This window comes from Protopterus annectens, chromosome 11.part0, assembly GCF_019279795.1.
Source record: "Protopterus annectens isolate FY-2018-M chromosome 11.part0, PAN1.0, whole genome shotgun sequence".
Classification (NCBI taxonomy): domain Eukaryota; kingdom Metazoa; phylum Chordata; order Ceratodontiformes; family Protopteridae; genus Protopterus; species Protopterus annectens.
The window spans coordinates 1,056,334,118-1,056,352,750 of record NC_056745.1 but is presented as its reverse complement, the minus strand read 5'-3'; positions in this window follow the sequence as shown (position 1 = coordinate 1,056,352,750).

Sequence of the window (18,633 nt, the reverse complement as noted above, 5' to 3'; positions counted from 1 at the left end):
TTTCCCCTCAGGGGTTTTATTAACATTACAGTATACCCAACTATTTTAAGGTGCCAAGGTACCTTTATTTACTTAATTGTTGATTAGCTTTAACAATAGTTTTAGTATTTTATTTTGTATCTGGTGGGATTAGTATTGTGTGTTTTTTGTAAGAATGCATTATTGCTTTTGTATTTAATGACTTCCTTTATCTTTTTTAGCTTTTTAAGTATGTTAATTGCAACATCAGGTGACTGATAATTAAATATTTAAAGACCAGATTACATTATGTCTGTATCTTGATAAAGCTCGGTATTAACAGAGCAAAAGCGCTTGATGTTATCATTTTCCTGTTGTCGTGGAATAAACTACTAATTTTTAACTATTGCCTTGGTTTTCGGTCCTTTCTGCTGGACATTGTTTGATTTACTGGCTTTATTCATCTCTTTTGCATCGTGTAGAACATAGCCTGGGATGTTATCTGGTCCCATGGATGCTGCGTTCTTGGCTTTGGAGTGTGTGGTTTTTACCTGTGCAGCCGTAATTACAGGAAATTTGCATTCTTCCGGTATAGAGATGGGCTCTTTAGGGTGTGAGAGGGGGGTAAAGTTAGCACTGAACCTATCTGCCAGGATGTTGACAATATCAGTTGGGTCTGTATATTTAGTGCCATTGTGCTGTAACTCAGAGCAGATCTGAGTGTTGCCATTGATATTCTTGACATAGCTATAGAATGCTCTGTGGTTGTCTTTAGAATCAGTGGCGATTTTGTTTTCGTAACTAGCTTTGGAGGATTTTATCAGGGATCGCAGCTTCTTACTGAGGCTGACCAGGGAGCTCCTCTACTAGTGGGATTTTACTCTGTTTTGCAAGAGTTTCTTTCTTCTGTTGTACAGTTTGTTTATGGCAGGGGACCACCAGATTGGCTTCCTTTTTTTGGAGGATAGCATTTTGGTTCTGTTTGGGATAGCATGATCCATGCATTCATGTAAGTGCTTATAAAGTGCAATTGTGTAGGATTCAGTAGTCATAACTGTATTGTCCATCTGCATGGGTGTCATGAAGTCCACCACTTCTGTCTTAAAAAGCATGAAGTTGGCTTTGGAGAAATGTTTTACCATGGTTTCCTTAATGGGGGGGTGGAGGCAGGATGTGGATATCTAGGGTAATTAGCTTATGGTCGGATCGGACCAATGAGGTATTGACTTCAGGTGTGGAACACCGGTCACTCATATTGGAAATGACTAGATCTACGATATTGTTGCCCCCGGTGGGGGTGTGGATAAGTTGATCCAGGGCATTGGAGTTTATGAATTCCAGAAAGCGCTGAGCGAAGGAGTGGGTACACGAGTAGTTTTCCCAGTTAATGGTGGGGTTTGCAGTCTTTAATTATTAGTTTTTTTGAGGAGTTTCATAGTTACATATACTCTAGGAGGGTGTTAGGGTTTTTATGTTTTTGATATTGTTTCCATTTTATGTCCCTTTGGTGCAAGGCTAGTTTAGTATCTTTTGATAATAATGGGCAGGGATTGGTTTTGATGAGTTTGGTTCGGGGGGGGGGCCTTGCTGATTGACAAGGGTTACGGCATCATCTAGAGGAAGGGTTTTTAGAGGGGGACCAGTCAGTATGTTTAAGCATTCAGAGAAAGTTAGAGGGTTGAAAGAGGAGAGGTTGTGGGTTTGGATGTAGTGGTGTTGTTTATGCAGTGGAGATGGGAGAGTCGGCAAAGGCTGGTAGGTGATCGCTGAGAGGATCAGGTAATGTTCAGGCTTTGGTGATAAGATTTGGGCGAGTTGTTAGGATCCAGTCAATGATGGTACCAGATGTGCCATCTTTATTTGGTCTGGTTGGAGAATGCATTAGTTGGGAGAAGTTGTACAGGTTCATTGTGTGGGACGGGGCTTCAGAGTTAATAGTATTTCAGTTGATGTTGGTATCACCGACTATATAGGTTTCATTTTTTATACTGGAGGAGAACCAGGACAGGATGTTTTCAAGAGTTTTGATATAATCACTAGGGGGAATATAGAGAGCAGCTATACATATAGACTTGTGGTTGTTTATTTTTAGTAAACTTTATGGCAAAGGTTGGTATTTTATTGGAGTAGGGAGTTATGGTATGGGAGGTGGGGTAGATCATTGCTACTCTACCTCCTTTTTTGAGGGCTCTGTCTTTGTGGATGATTTGGAAACCTGGTGGTAGGATTTCACTATCTTTTATATAGGTTTTCAGCTAGGTTTCAGAAACAACGGTAATGTTGGGGTGGTTATGGCAGAGCCAGGCATGGAGGTTAGGGAGTTTGCTTTTTAGGCTATGAGCATTAAGTGTTGTAAGGTGAATGGACTTTGAGTTTGTGGATTGAGTGGAAGGTTTGGTGAGATTGATGTTAGGGATGGGTCCGGGGTTGGGGTGGATGTCACCGGCTAGTGAGAAAGAGATATGGTGGAGTAGAAGAGTGAAGCAGTGTGTTGGGCAAGGGTAGCTTGGGTTGTGTGAGAGTAGTAATTTTCTGGTACCACATTTAAGAGGGGAGTACAGGGAGAGTGGGTTGGGAGTAGTTTGGGTTTGAAAAAATAGATTGGGTTAGAGGTAAAGAGTTCATGTGAGATGGATGAGTAGAATGGAAATTGAAGTTGATAAGATGTAGTGGAGTGTGTGTGAGAGTTATGACAAGTGTTGGGAAAAAGTGTGAGGTAGGTAAGAGAAGACAGAGAGATTAGTAGGGCAAATGGGATTATAGGGAGAGATGTTATGTGGAGCATTATAGGAGGGGTGAATGTTTGGGGTGATGTAGATCTACAGGTGGGTGGGATTTGGCTTAGGTGTATTGTGATTAGAGAGGTGTTGGGTGGGGGAGGAGTCAGGGGATGTATAAAAGTACAGGTAGTAGGGGCGGGTGAGATTTGAGGGCAGGGTAGGAGAGTGGAGTGAGCCTGAAGGGCGAATGGAGCAGATTATACCTTCCGGGAGGAGCAGCAGTCGCCAAACAGAAAACAATCAGTGAGAAGGTTAGCAACTACAGAAATAGGGCAGCCTAAAATTTTGGTTTGAATGTTACATTTCAGTTTGTGTTTTTATTATTTATGCACCAATGGGGAGCTGCAATTCACTGGGAAGTTAAGAAAATAATGTAGTTATGCCAGGGGTTTTAGAAAGGGACATTCAGTAAATTATGACTCAATCGAATACTAATTAAAAAAGAATGGAATATGGTATAAGCAAGTACACTACTGGGAAGTCCTATGAAGCAAGGTCAGAAAAGCTAAGTCAAAAGATGGTGCCTTTCTACATCAGGTTTTTTTATTCAATATTTAAGTACAATAAGTACAAATGGTACAGTTGTGCACACTACTGATGGATGCCCATTGGACAGACAGAAAGAGTGTAGTCAGGCAGAGGTTTTTAGTATTTAATGATGGTGCCGCAGTTCAGAGGAGGAATAAGTAAACTCTCAAGAGGAAGGAGGGAATAGACAGGCTTGAGAAGGCTGGGAAGCTTACAATAAGATTATGTTTGGGGGGTGCTAAGAGCCAGGGCTTGGAGAAAGCTGTGAGAAAAACAGGTTTTAGAACAAGAAAAAGGGGGGGGGGGGCTATTGACCAGGACTTGGAGAAAAGTGTGAGAAGAGAAAAACAATCAACCAGCCTCCCCAGGTCAGTACGTAAAGGTGTCTGTTTATCTGTGTGAATTCAAAAGCAGATTTAGTAGAGCATCAGGGAAGTAGAATATAAGATAAATGTAAAGTTTTGGGAAACTGTATAAATTTGTTACAATAAATGGGAGAATAAAATATAAGAATATAAAAGAAATGTGAGATACAAGATAAATAAAATATAAGAATATAAAATAAATGCAAAGCTTTAGAAAAAATGTATATATTTATTACAGTAAATAAGAGGGAAAGGGGGGGGGGGCAGTAGTTTGCACAGCAGAAGAATCAGTAGGAGTTTCACAGAGAGATTCTAATAGACCTACACTGCTCATAGTCTGTTGATAAAAGTAGAACTTGCAGTGGCTTTTGTTGGTTTGTAGGGTGGTTCCGCTCTCCGTGTTCTTGTATGCAGGCAGTTGCTTCAGGTTTTTTTCTATTGTTAAGTAAAGTCATAACAGCTGTAAAAAGGTGAAGGATCTAAGCATGGCATGGATAAATTGCAATACAGCATCCTACAGTCATGGATTATGGAATGTTTACAGATGCATACATATGCAATACATTCTACATTACTCAATTAAATTCTAGTGACAATGACACAGTGGAAAACCACTCTGCAGCTGAGCCATGATAAAGGACAAATTATTATCCAAGAGATAACAAATTAACAGAGGGATATTCCAGGGTGATCCATTGTCATGGCGGCTGCTGTTTTGCCCTTATCCATTGAGCTGTATACTAATAGACTAGACTAGGCTATGGTTAAAGCTCAACTTCTAGAAACCAGAGACATCTACTTTTTGTGATTTAAAAGGATCTGAAAACAAAACTAAACATGGATAAAAACTTCTCAAATGATACAAGAATGATATTGTGCATAGATAAATGCGCAGAAGCAACATTTATACCAGGAAAGCTGTAGCAACAAGAAAATATCAACCAGAAAAAGGAATGTGACATAAAGGTTCATAGGTAGGTACTAGGCTATGGGCCCTAGGGCCTATACAAGCCTAGCCAAAACGTTCTCTGGCTATCACCGCCCAAGAAAGTTATTTGCCTGCGCCTCTGTCGAGCAGAGCCACAGAGGTGATCCCCGGGGTGAATTCCCAATTTCCCATCCAATTGTCAAGATTCTTCTTAAAGAGGGATAATGAGGAGCTTTGCTTGATGTGACTAGGTAGTCTGTTCCAGAGTATGGGAAGTCTCTGGGACAGGAATCTATCCCTCCAGCATGCTGTGTTTATTGTGGTGGCAAGGTTCAGGTCCCTGCAGCATGTGGCATGGAAAGACTGGGGTTTCTTTAAGTGTAGCATGTCCATCAGAATTGGGTTTGACATAGTATGTTAGGCAGAGGTCACCTCTGAGCAGGCGGTAAGTGACAGAGTAGAGCTGGAGTTTTTTGAGGCCATCTGCATATGGCATCTGTTTGAGGCTGGTAATCCTCTTAGTCAGGTATTTTTGTGGCTTTTCTAGTTGTTGCAGATGTCTTGCAAGGTACATGCCAAACGGGGGGCTGTACTCAATGATGGGTCTGATGAATAAAGAGTAGAGAGGAACAATGACCTCTTTTTTCTGGAGTAGAACCCTTTAGTGATGAGGTGTGCCATGTAGAAGAATTTCCTGACTACTGTGGCGATGTGATTGTCAAAGGAGAGACTAGTGTCCACCTGTGTCCCAAGGTCTCATCACATTTTCAGTGTTAAGCAGGTTACCGCCTATGTGGTAGTTCATGCGTACAGTGTTTTTCCCAAAGGGGATGACGATACACTTTTTAGGATTGAGCTTTTGGCCATGACTTTGACACCAAGCATCAGTCTCAGTGAGGTCCCTTTGTAGAATGTCCACATCATTTGGCAAATCTATTATGGCTCCCAGTTTGCAGTGGTCTGCGAATTCTGTTAGCCAAAGACCTGCTGTATTAGCCTAGACTTCTGAGAAATAGATGCCAAACAGGAGAGGACCCAGGACTGAACCCTGTGGTACTCTGCTTGTCACTGGTTTGAAGTCGGATTTGGAGTCAGCTACTTTCACTGTGTGGGTTCTGTCAGTGAGTTAGTTTGCCACCGATCTTGTGACATAGGGATTTATGCCCAGTCTAGTGAGTTTATCTATAATTCCAGAATGGGAGATGGTGTTGAAAGCCTTGGCAAGGCCAAGATAGGCTGTGTGCACCACCTTACCTTCGTCCATGGCTCTGGTGACAGCTTCAAAGAAGTTAATCAGGTTTAGGAGACATTATCTACCTTTTACAAACCTAAACTGAATGGGGTCTAGCACTTACAGGTTACCTAAGTCTTTGTTTATAAGTTCCATGATGATACATTCCACGGCCTAGCAGACCAGGCTCATCAGGCTAATGGGCCGATACTTCCCAGGGTCTGTGGTGGCGCCTCCATTGTGGAGTGGGATAACCATCTTTGTGTGCCATTCAGTAGGCACAAAGCCTGAACTGAGGCTATGACTGAACATGGTAGTTAGGTGGGGTGCCAATTCGTTTTGTAGTTCGTGCAGAACGCAACCTGAGATGTTGTCTGGTCCCATGGATGCTGTGTGGTCTTAACTCGAGCATCTGTGATTATAGGGGTTATACATTCTTCCGGTACAGGGATGGGCCCTTTGGGGGGGGGGGTAAAGTTTGCGCTGAACCTACCTGTCAGGATGTTGGCAATATCAGTTGGTTCTGTATATTTAGTGCCGTTGTTCTGTAGCTCGGAGCAGATCTGAGTGTTGCCATTGAGATCTTTACATAGCTGTAGAATGCTTTGTGGTTGTCTTTAGAGTCAGTGGCAATTTTATTTTCGTTGCTAGCTTCTTACTGAGGCTGACCAGGGAGTTCCTGCAATCAGGGGATTTTCTTTTTTGCAACAGCTTCTTCCTTCTGTTGTAGAATTTGTTTGTGGTGGGGGACCACCAGATTGGCTTAACTTTTGGAAGATAGTGTCTTGGTTCTGTTGGGGATGGCACGATCCATACACTCGTGTATGTGTTTATACAGTGCATTTGTATAGGATTCAGCAGTCATGCCTCTATTATCCATCTGCAGAGGTGTAGTGAAATTTGCTTTGGAGAATTTTTTTACGGTGGTTTCCTTAATGTGGGGTGGAGGTGGAATATTGATGTCTACGGTGATTAGCTTATGGTCGGATCTGACCAATGAGGAGTTGACCTCTGGCGTGGAACATCGGTTATCCATGTTGGTAATGACCAGGTCCAGGATACTGCTGCCCCTGGGTGGGGGTATAGACAAGCTGATCCAGGGCATTGGAATTTATGAATTCTAGAAAGTGTTGAGCTAATGAGTTAGTACTTGAGTAGTTTTCCTAGTTGATGGTGGGGTAGTTGAAATCTCCCATTATTAGGGTATTGGGCTGTACCTTAATATTATCCAGTACATCGAGGAACGTGGAGTGGGCATCCTAGGGCATGGCGGGGGATCTGTAGCAAGCTACAACCTGGATTGGAGTCTTGCCCAGTGTTAGTTGCACTTTGATAATTTCGGATACATTATGTTGAGCAACTAGCCTGGAGGTGTGGATATCTTTAATGAATATGGACACACCTCCTCCTTTAGTGTTTCAGCTCAGGTTAGTTGGCCGAAAATTGTGATATGAATTATAGCCTGGTAATACAGGGGTGCTCTCAGGAGCCTTGAACCAGGTCTCTGTTACTGCACAGATGTTGATGTTCTCCATATTGAGGAGTGCTTTGAGTGAGTGCATTTTGAGGTTTAGACTTCTAGCATTGAGTAGCATTACCCTCGGTTTATGCTGGCTTGCACCTGCTACGGTGGTGGGTTTGTCATTTGAGCCTTGCCTAAAAAAGGCACTATAGGGGTGGCAAGAGCCTTAGCCAGTATTCAGAATCCCAGGGGCAACAGATGCAGCCCATCTCTGGCAAAGCATTGTGGTTTGTCGATCATGTCATCCCAGGCAGACAGACACTGGATCCCCTCTGAATGACACCAGAAGCTTAGCCAATTGTTGAAGTCAAGCATTTTGTCCTTGTACTGTGGTAACATTATGGGTGATGGCAGGATGCTACTCAGGGCTAGGATCATATCTGCCTTGGCTACATGATCCGAGAGCTCTTCCATGTCTCTTCATATAGTCTAGGGAGGTATGTCTCAGGTCATTCACACCGACATGTACAATGACAGAGTCATATTTGTACTTGTTGTGGAGTGACCTGAGTCCGTGCAATATGTGGCGGATCCTGGCACCCAACAGGCAGCTGACAGTAACTTTCTCCTTGTTTAGCTTGGTGAGTGGGACATCAGTGTGCCTGACTATAGAACAGCCTATGACAAGTGTGTTGCGTACGTTGTTTTGCCTTAAGGGTTGAGGTTGAGTGGCACATTGATTTTGTTGTCTGTGTGTCATTTGGGTATCGGGGGTGGTGGTTGCTTGTGTTTCTGCTTTGGAGGTCTCTGTTGTTTAGGCAAGCTTTCAAGGAACTTGAACAGGAGGGGATGCATAAATATTTCAGAACTGATGAAGGGCTGGCAATAAAACATCAACAAATTACAGCAAAGCTTACTAAGGAATACTACAGAATACTAAAACTAATACTGAAAACTGTCTTGACATCTAGAAGCAAAATCCAAGCTATAAACCAATGTGTTCCTCCTGTTCTGACTTGCAGCTTTGATGTGACTGACTGGCCCCACACAGCACTGAATCAGCTGAATAAGAAAACAAGAAAAATGCTTCATGCTTAACAAATGATATATATATATATATATATATATATATATATATATATATATATATATATATAAAGACCAGAAGATAACAAGAGTTTACATCCCTCAGTCTGAAGGGGGCAAGGGCCTCCTCAAATCTGACTACATGTATGGGGTGGGGGTGGGGGGTTGTACACATTTGCTGACCTCATCAGATCCAGACACAACAAAACTTCTAAAGCATGAAGAGAAAAGGTTTAAGATTACATCCTTGCTTAATTTAGCTGAAGCATTTCAGAAATTAGTAGGAATGGAAATCAACCCAGAAGCTGGTGTGAATGACTTTAGACGCACCTCCCTGGACTATATGAAGAGAGACAGGATTGAGCTCTGAGTATGTGTTCCAGGGAGGTATGACCTTAGCCTAAGCAGCACCCTACCTTCATCAAGAATGATACCACAAAAAATAATTGATTTCAACAACTGGCTTAGTTTCTGGTGTCTTTCCAAGGGGATCCAATATCTGTCTGCCTGGGATGACACAGTTGATAGGCCAAGAAGCTTTGCCAGAGATGGCCTCCACCTGTCACCCCTGGGGTGCCAGATCGTGGACAATGCTCTTGCCTCCCTCAATGTGCCTTTTTTAGGCAATGTCCCAAAGACAAATCTTCCAATATAAAAGATCTACCAAAAAGCAAACTGAAGGTCATGCTGCTTAATGCTAGCAGCCTTAACCTTTAAATGCACTCACTAGATGCTCTCCTCACACTGGAAAATGCCGATGTCTGTGCAGTCACGGAAACTTGGTTCAGGGCTGCACAGAGCACCCCTACCTTACCAGGCTATACCTCATTCCACACTTTCCGACCCTAAAATGAGATTAGAAAGACTAAGGGTGGTGGAGTCTGTATCTTCATTAAGGACAGGCACACCTCCAGACTGGTTTGCCAGCATGATGCACTAGAATTACTCCAGGTGCAACTGACAGTTGGCAAGACACCCATCCAAGTTATAGCCAGCTACAGACTCACTTCCATGATTCAGTACACCCACTCCTCCTACCTGGACCTACTTGACTCCATCAAGGTACCCCTTAACACCCTGATCTTTGGTGACTTCAACTACCCCACCATAGAATGGGTGAACTATTCCTGCACTAATGCACTCATCCAATGACTCCCTTACTTTATCAATTCTAATACACTAGACCAGCTGGTCTCATCCCCCACAAGGGGAGATAACATTCTGGACTTGGTTCTCAGCAAATGGGCAAATGCTACGCCACTCCCATAGTGTGTTCTTCTGGTAAGATCAGATCATTGATCTGTCTCATTTGAAGTTTCTATCCACCCAACCCCTCACCAGCCATAACCAGGCTAAAATACTGCTCCAAAGCTGACTACATCCTCCTAAGGGAGGATATCAATAGCTTCACACCACCGCCCCCTCAGAGGATGCAGACAACTATGCTGAACAGTATATGCCAGTGCAGTATACATGCACCTGTAGAACTGCATGGACTCAGCCATACCCAAAAGAACTAAAACCTGCACCTCAAGGTAACACACACCTGTCTGGTGGACATCCTCTATCAACACACTTTACAACAAAAGGAAGAAACTGTTGTCCAAGGGTAAAAAAGGAACAAATTTGAAACTAGAAAAACTCCCTCCTCAGCCTCAACAAGCAAAGTAGATTACTAGTGAAAACCTTGAAAGCCAATTATGAGTTGAAACTAGTCTGAAACAAAGGGAAACCAGATGTCATTCTTCAGTTATGTCAGGAACCTCCATGGCAAAGCCCAGTTTTTTCTGAATTAGTACCACTTAGACTGATCCTGTTGACTTAGCCAACCTACTAGCTGATTGGGGGGGGGGGGGTTTGAAGTTTGCAGTGAACCTATCACCCCCCCCAGGCCTGGTTGACATCCCCAATACTTGTCCCACACCTCACATTTTCATAGATCAAGTGCTAAAGGCCCTATCCAAATCATAGGACCTTATAGTATCTCAAGCTGTATTCTGCACCATCTCCAGCATGAACTAGCTTCGCCATTGAGCATCATATTCAACCACAGCCTAATTACAGGCTTCATTCCTGCCACTGTCATCCACTTGCATAAAGCTGGTGCCACTACTGACCTGGGAAACTATCGCCCCATTAGCTTGACAAGTCTGATCTGTAAAGCCATAGAGTGTATGATTATGGATCTCATAAACAAGGACATAGGCAATCTCCAAACACTTGACCCCTCTCAATTCGGATTTGTCAGGGGCAGATCTTGCCTTTTAAACCTGGTTGACTTCCTTGAGACTGTCACCAAGGCCCTGGATGAGCAAAAGTCAGTACCTTGACTTGGCCAAGGCTTTGTCACAATCTCCCACTTGGGCATCATCGAAAAGCTAACACAACTTGGTGTTAATTCCCATCTCATCAGGTGGGTGGCCAACTACCTCACTGACAGGACCCACAAGGTCAAAATAAGTGCCACCACCTCTGACAGCAGACCTGTCACTAGTGGTGTTCCCAGGGATCTGTCCTGGGACCCCTACTGTTTGCCATCTACTTTTCAGAGGTCCAGGCAAAGACAAAAGGCCTATCGCTTTCCAAGTTTGTGGATGACTGTAAGTTGGGTGCTGTCACTGACTCCCCAAATGATGTTAACATACTGCAAGAGGGTCCCACAGCTACAAATAACTGGTTCCAAAGTCATGGCCTCAAGTTAAACACAAAAAAATATATTATCATACCATTTGGCAAAAACATGGTCCCTACTGATTACCACATCAATGGCAACCCCCTAAGCACACAACCTGTGGTGAGAGACCTGGCAACTCTGGTGGACAACAATCTCACATTCGACCATCATGTGACAGCAGGGGTCAGAAAAGCCTTTTACTTGGTTCATTTCATAAGTAAAGGGATTGCATCTAGAAAACAAAGAGGTTATTACCTCTCTGTACTCCTCCCTCATTAGGCCTATAATTAAGTATAATGCCCCATTTAATATGTACTTCTCCAAATACCTGCACCACCTGGAAAGCCCCCAGAAATACCTCACAAAGAGAATCCATGGCCTCCAACACCTGTCCTATGTGGGCAGGCTCAAATCACTATCACTCTACTCAGTATCATACAGACTGCCCAGAGGTGATCTGTGTCTCGCCTACATGGCAATATCGGACGCTGCTGTACTAGAGATGCCCCATATCCATAAGTCTAACTCCTTGCACATTACCTGCTTGATAAACTTAAATCTAATATGTGACATCAATAAAACCTGCTGGAGACACAGGTTCGTCTGCCATAGGCTGCCTCATCTCTGGAATAGACTTCCCATACATGTCAAACAGAGTACCTCGCTGACGCTCTTCAAGCACAACCTTGAGGAGTGGATGGGAAACTACAAATTTGTCCCAGGGGTTTCACCTTTGTCCTTCACTGACAGAGGCGATAGGTGCTGATTGAGGTTACTTTCTTGGGAATAAACTCTTGGCTAGGCTTGTAAGGACCCCAGGGTCATTAGCCTAGTAACCTCCTATGATCCTATGAAGTAGACAAGAATCAGAGAACAACTGTGTCAAAAACAAAAGATAGAATATAAAGAGAAGGACTAGCAAAAATGAAATAGAACTAAAAAGTCCACACATATAGTGGCAAGTAAACAGAATATGAAGCAGTTGTGTAACATTTTACCCTAACAGTAGATGCTCTTTCCTTCACTGTTGCAGTACTCACAAATTAAGGGATCTCCTGCCAAGGTTAGCCAAACTTCCAGCCAGTATACCAAAGCCTTAAGTATTTACAGGAGTCGTGCGTCACATGTATATGCTCTGTGCAAGACTTAGGGCATAAAGGTGATATACAGATGCATACACTCAGAAAGTACAGTTGTGTATTTACCATAAATGTAGATGTTCGAGTGTATTCACTGTTGCAGTCATTACATTTGGGTAATCTGTTGGCAGGTTGCCCTCAGTCGGCCTGAATAACAAAGTCTTGGGTCCTGCGTCGGTTGCTGTCTCCTCTTCCATGACGTCATGTCATCAGGGGTATAAAACATGCAGCCGATGCTATTTTAATCAGTTTTTCTTGCCCCAAATGTCAGGTACCCCCCAAATGGGGGAGCATCAGAATCCTCATAAGGTGGAACAGAAAATTCCTGATCAGAAGAGGAATCAGAAAAAATGGAAATGATCTGAAGATTCATAATCAGTGCCTTGCCTAGGCCTCTTAGTGGGGGGGGGACGACCCCTGATCAAGGTAATTAAATCCTCAGCCATTTTGACCATTTGTTTTTCAAGCATAGGGGCCCGAGGATGTAGCTCATGCATCGGTTTTTTAGACATAGAAGTCAGTTTTTACCTTGTTTTTGTAGATGGCGTCGGTTTAATATAAAAATGTTGAGGCCTGAAAACACCCTGAGAAGCCAGTGCCTGTTCACTGGCTCTGGACCCATCCAAGGGAGAGACATCTGCGGGCTCAATACTTTGTGAATTTCACGGCATACCGGACTCCGAATGGGTCTCGGTAGAGGCCTGCGACTCAAAAGTAGCAGGTATCAGGGGCTGCGAAAGCACCTTACTGAGTACCGGCGAACCGGCGACTGGCTTAGGAGAAGCTTCGTCGTCAGTTTTGGACCTCGACGGTCTGTCTTTCTCTTTTTCCTTGCGTTTTTTGTGAACTCCGGTAGTCAGATTGCTAACCGACGACATTTCAGGGTAGTTAAATCTTGAACCAAAATATTTAGAAGCAAAAATATACAGACGCTTAATAGTGCGTTTGTTAAATTTAGCACAAAACCGACAGCAAGGCACTTTGTGATCAGGGCCTAGGCAAGGAATACAGTACAAATGTAAATCCTTATGAGGTATTTGCTTCCCACAAGTAATGCAATTATTAACTTTTACTTGACATCGGTAAGGAACAAGAAAAAGTTTCCCCAATGGGGTACTTAGCTTTAGTTTGAAGACTTCCGTTCTGAAACTCGAAAACGAAAATTTCAGGAGTCGGCCGATCAGCACTTGCAAACTGCTTCTGCTTCGGGCACCGCTTGGCAAGAAAGACTGATTAAAATGGTGTCGGCTGCATGTTTTATACCCCTGATGACCTGATGTCATGGAAGAGGAGACAGCAACCGACGCAGGACCCAAGACTTTGTTATTCAGGCAGAGGGCAACCTGCCAGCAGATTACCCAAATGTAATGACTGCAACAGTGAAACATGAAGAATATCTGAAAAAGCCCCAGGAGAAACAGAATGGCTTTAGGGACAAGGAAGAACTTGTGGATCTAGAAGGAGAAAAAAGTGAAAAGCCAGACAACCAAGAAAGAACAGGCTAGAGCAGAGGGGCCAGGAGGGGCAGAGCAAATACTTTAACAGTGAAGAGAAGGATATCTACTGCTATGCTACGATTTTACACAACTGTACTATGTCTTTCCATATCACTGTTGCAGTATTCATAACCTAAGGGACAGTACAAAAGCTCAAGAGGAAGCCTGGGAGGAGGAATGCACAGCACAGCCCTAAAGAAACCCATCAGGACAGCCCTGGTAGAGCCATATCTGGCCCTAGACATTATATCTAATGCTTAGTGAAAGTTTGAACTCAGGACCACATAGCAGCCTCAAGGACAGAACAGGTACCCAGACCCTTGCAAAAAGCAACAGAGGAAGCAACAGCCCTGTTAGAATGAGCCTTCACTGAAGAGAAAAGACATTTACTATGAAAAAAAAATAACAAAAAGAAATGCCCTTAGAAATCCAGGAAGATACTGTTTGCTTAGAAACAGCCAAAACCAATGACCTGAAATGAAAGGAAACAAAAAGCTGCTCAAATTTGTGAATAGTTTTAACCATATATCTAAGCTGTCTATGCAAATCCAAGGTGTGAAGAACCTTCTCACTGACAGACTGCGGAGAAGGAAAAATAGGAAGGCAGATGAATAGAATGATTAAGGGACAACTCATTGACAAGCCTGGGCATAAAAGAAGAGTTAGTATGAAGAGACACCCTGTCTCTGTGGAAAACTAAGAAAGGAGGAACAGCCATGAGATCCTGAAGTTCAAACACTCACTTGGCTGAAGTGAGAGACAAAAGAACAACAGTCTTCCAAGTACAACGTTGTAAGGAAGCTAAAGAAGCTGGCTGAAAAGATCACAAGTACAGAACAGAGGTCCCAGGAAGTTGGAATAAGCTTTCTGGGAGGCCTGATATGAAGGACGCATTTAAAAAATTGCTCGACTTCAAATCTAGTGGCCAGAGGAGAATTCAAGGGCAGCAAGCAGAAATTGCGGACAGGTGAGTTTTAACTGAGGAATATGCTAACCCAGCATGGAAATGAAAGAACCAGGGGAACCTCCACAGACAGGGGATCCAGATGGTAAGAAAGGCTCCAGACAAAAAATCTTTTCCATTTGGACATGTAATATTTCTTGGTAGTGGGTTTCCTGGCCTCCTGCAGGACCCAAAGCACATCCTCAGAAAAGAGATGCCTAAAAGGGATCAAAAGCCTATCACCCACAGCATCAGATGAAGAGTGGACAAGTAAGGATGGATAACAGATCCCTTGTCTTGTGTAACAATATCCACCCCATGAGGTAACTTTTGGTGATTACCTCTGGCTAGATGAAAATGGGAGATCCAGTGCTGTCTGGGCCAAAAAGTAGTTACCAGTATGATTTTGAGAGAGTCCTGCTTGAACTTGTGCAGAATCCTAGGGAGCAGAGGAAGGGGAGGAAAGGCATACAGGAACATTCCTTTCCAAGGAAAGAAAGGGAGTCCACTTTACAAGTCAGAAGACTTGGTATTCTCAAAAGAACAGAGGAAAAAAGAAGTTATGTACTCACCATAACATTCCATGTGTGCTGTCCATCTCGCCTTCATTCTTCACTAGCTGGGACAGCATCCCTAGCAACATATTTCTTGGATGGCTCACGGGAGAATATTCTTCAGAACAGTGGACCCAAAGGAGGCACTGTTCCTGGAGGCCAAATCCACTTTGTAATGAGTAATAAAGGTACGAGGCCCTGCCCATGTAGCTGAAGCACAAATGGTGTCAATTGGTAGTCTAGCTCGAAAGGCCGAAGAGGTTGCTATGGCTCTTGTAGAATGACCTTTGATTTTAAAGGCAAGATATTTGTTGTGAGATTTGTAGGTAAAAGTAATACAATCTGATGGCCATTTTGAAAGTGTAACTTTAGATACAGGAGCACCTTTCTCAGAGTCTGAGAATGAAACAAATAATTGGTCAGACTATCTCAAGTTCTTTGTCCTATGCAAGTAGAAGTGTAATTGTCTATGTGCATCCAGTTGGTGTAGCATATATTCTACCTTGTTGCCATAGTTGGGGGGAAGACTGGTAGTTCTAGATTGATTCAAATTAGATTCTGAGCATACTTTTGGTAGGAAAGATGTGTTTGTTCGAAGGAATACTCTGTCTTTGTGGAAAAGCATGTAGGGGGCTTTATAGATAATGCTTGTAGCTCTGAAACTCTTCTAGCAGAAGTGATGGCAATCAAGAAAATCGTTTTCCATGTCAAAAACTTTAGATCACAAGATGATGCAGGTTCAAAGAGGGGAGAATCAAACGTGATAGAACTAAGTTCAGGTCCCATGGTGCTGGAGGGGTCTTAATGGGTGGTCTTAATAAAATACTGCCCTTAAGAAAAGCTTTGCATAGTCTGTGAGACATCAGATTTGGGCCCACTACACTTATATGAAAATTAGAGATCGCTGCTAACTGAACTTGAATAGTGGCTGCAGCTGCACCTTCATTGAATAGCTTTGTCAAAAATTCAAGAAGGACCCTACAGGTGCAGAAAAAGGATCAATGCGGTTAATTAATGCCCAGGAAAAAAATGTTTTTCATTTGCTCACGTATAATTTCCTCGGTGAAGCCTCATGAGATGAGATCAAGATATGCTTCACAGATGAAGACAGATTAGGGAGCCTGGCTATGTTTGGAATCGGAGCAGCCAAGCTGTCAATTTGAGGGTTTGAAGAGAGGGATGAAGCATCCCTGAGACATGAGTCAGAAGGTCCGGAACTAGGTCCAGAATCCACAGCTCCTCCTGGAGATGAGGCCAAAGGAAGGGGAACCAGATTCGATGAGGCCAGTATGGAGCAACGAGTATTAAGTTCCTTCCCAATGAGCTAGCTTTCTGAAGAACTTGAGTATCAATGGAAAGGGAGGGAAGGCATATAGGAGACCAGAGGGCCAATCATGTACAAGTGCATCCCTTGATGACTCCCACGGAGGGGGGATTAGGGTAAAAAAGCTGCTGCACTTGGCATTTAAGGATGAGGCAAAAAGGTCACAGCAAGGCTGGCCCCATTTGAGGGAAAATCATCTCCACTACTTCCCGTTTTAGAGACCACTCATGAGGCATCAGAATCGCTCTGCTGAGTTTGCCTGCTATCACGCTGGATTTCCCCAGGATGTGCGCTGCTATCAGAAAGTGTTGGGAGGAGGTCACCCACTGCCATACTCTCAGGGCCTCTCAACAAAGGGGGCAGGACCTGGTTCTTCCTTGTTTGTTTATGTACCACACAAATGACATGTTGTCTGCCTATATTGCAACAGTTCCCAGCAGAAGAGAGTCCTGAAATGCTTGCAATGCTAAAAGCATTGCTCTCATCTCTAGGACATTGATGTAAATAGGCCTCGTGATCCTGCCAGGTGGCTTGGATTGTTCTTCCCAGATAATGGCCCCCTCCCATCTGGGAAGCATCCATGGTTACTATGGCTAATGGACGTGGAAGAACAAAGGGTCGCCCTGATGTCACATGAGTGGAGTGAAGCCACCATCAAAGGTCTTTTTTGCAAGATTCCATTACTGAAATTTGGTGGGACATGGGAAGCTCCTGTAAGGACCACTGAGTGAACATTAGCCACTGCAGAATCCTCATGTGCAGGTGTGCTCATGGAACTAAGTTTATTGCTGCTGCCATGGTTCCCAAGACTTTAAGGAATGTTCTTACCTGTACTTTTTTCCTGGAAAGAAGGTTTGAGACCTAATGTTGAAGTACCTGAACTCTTTCTGGGGGAAGTTTTGCATCATTTGTGTTACCATCTAGATCTGCTCCTATAAAAATGATACACTGAAATGGCAACAAGGCTGATTTTTTTATAATTTATCATGACTGCTAGATGTGAGCAGAGATGTAATGTGGTGTCTCTTGCTTTTTCTGGTAGATGCTTGGTAGTGGAGTTTAGAAGCCAGTTGTCTAGATATGGAAACACTCGGAATCCTAGATGTCTCAAGTGAGCCGTGACCACTGCCATACACTTGGTGAACACTCTGGGGGCTGTAGTGAGGCCAAAGGGCAGAGCCCAAAACTGGTAGTGACTGGCTCCCAGCCAAAAGTGCAGATGACTCCTGGATGACATGTCCAGTTTTATGTGGTAGTATGCATCCTGGAGGTCTATAGAGCACATCCAATCGTCTTTTCCCAGAAAAGGGAATATTGACTGCAGTGTTACCATCTGGAACTTTGTTTTTCTTACCAATTTGTTTAATCTGCTGAGATCAAGTATGGGTCTCTGGACCCCTGTTCTCTTTGGCACTAAAAAGAACCTTGAGTAAGTTCCGGATCTTATTTGGTCTGCGGGGACTGTTTGGATGACTCTTGTCTAGCAACTTTTAAATTTCTAGCTGCAGGGCTCTAGATGGCGGCACATCTGGAGTCTTTTTCTGTGGAATGGGGGCAATAGAAAGGAATTTTGTAACCTCTGGTAACACGCTTTTACCCAATTGTCTGATGTTAGATTTTGCCAGGCCTGAGGGTAAAGCTAAGCGACCCCGACTGCCTCCAGAGCAGGACAGTCGCCTCCTCTCAGGAGTGCTGAAAAGGTTTCCAGGAGTGTATCCCTGTCACCTTGGTTTTTGGACCCTCTGCCGCCAGGCGGCGTCTTCCACCTCTACCCCTCCTCTGCCTCTGGAGGGGCATCACCCTGTGCCCGAAAGAACCTGGGGTTTTGAAACCACATTTTCCACCTCGTTGCCCTTTGGGATGCGGTCTGGATGGGTGGAAAACGGACTCCGACAGCAGACAGAGTCTTTCCCTCTTGCTCACACCGGGTAAGGGTCTCCTTTACTTTAGGGCCAAAGAGTGGCACCATCAAATGGGGCATTAGTAAAGGAAGACTTGAAGGCTTCCAAATGAACATAAGCGCATCCAGGATTGCTACGAAGAGCAATCGCTGAAGCTGCTGCCCTACTCGATCCTTCGTGTGATATCAGCCTCATGGATGAGTTAACAATAGATGAGGGTGTTGAGATGTGCTGTAACTTTCTCCGAGACAGCAGCATCTGTAG